At 49.3% G+C, this 923-nt stretch overlaps 1 pseudogene; it reads right to left on the reverse strand.

Annotated features, from left to right (window-relative positions):
* Positions 1 to 283: 283 nt before the first annotated feature.
* LOC126289885 (5S ribosomal RNA) lies at positions 284 to 401 on the reverse strand (annotated as a pseudogene).
* Positions 402 to 923: the final 522 nt, after the last annotated feature.

The following is a 923-nucleotide window of genomic DNA, read 5'->3' on the forward strand; positions in this document are numbered from 1 at the left end:
AGTTTCGAACGTTTTGCACAATTTTACAACGTCAAATGCACTTTCTAGGTCAATAAATACCACAAACGTATCCTGATTGGATTATATAAGCCACGAAGGCCCAAAAGTACCGACTGGCTGCCGTGTCTTCCTCAGCCCACATACATCACTGGATGCGGATGTGAAGGGGCATGTGGTCAGCACACCGCATTCCCGCCCGTATGTCAGTTTACGAGACCGCAGCCGCTACTCTTTAATCAAGTAGCTCCTCTGTTCCACTCACAAGGGCTGAGTGTATCCCGCTTGCCAACAGCGCTCGGCAGACCGGATGGTCACCCATCCAAGTGCTAGCCCAGCCCAAAAGCGGTTAACTTCGGTGATCTGACGGGAACCGGTGTTACCACTGCGACAAGGCCGTTGGCTGTGTTCAATGCGACGGCCTTATATCACCTTACTGGGAGGTCCTGTATGCCAGCATGGTACCACTCTACTGGTGAACGTCTGGCTGCATCAATAACGTCCCGAACATGAACGTGCTGCATCCCGCGGAGTGCATCCTTCAAAGCACCAAACAGATGGTAGTCGGAAGGTACGAGGTCCGGGCTGTAGGGTGAATGAAGAAGGACAGTTCAATGAAGTTTCGTGAGCTCCTCTTGGTGTCGCAGAATTGTGTGAGGTCTTGCGTTGTCGTGGAGAAGAAGTTCGTTTGCATTATTGTGGCGACTGACGCATCGAGGTCGTTTCTTCAGTTTCCTGAAGCTCAATACACCTCAGAGGTGATCCTTACAACATACGAAGGACATGAAACAGAATAACCTCTTCAGAATTCGAGATAAATGTCGTCATGACTTTACCGGCTGACGGTGCGGCTTTGAATTTTTTATTCGGAGGATAATTGTGACACTACTCATCAATTACTGTTTTGTTTCCGGTCCATAGTGATC

Source organism: Schistocerca gregaria, chromosome 1 (genome assembly GCF_023897955.1).
Source record: "Schistocerca gregaria isolate iqSchGreg1 chromosome 1, iqSchGreg1.2, whole genome shotgun sequence".
Taxonomy (NCBI): domain Eukaryota; kingdom Metazoa; phylum Arthropoda; class Insecta; order Orthoptera; family Acrididae; genus Schistocerca; species Schistocerca gregaria.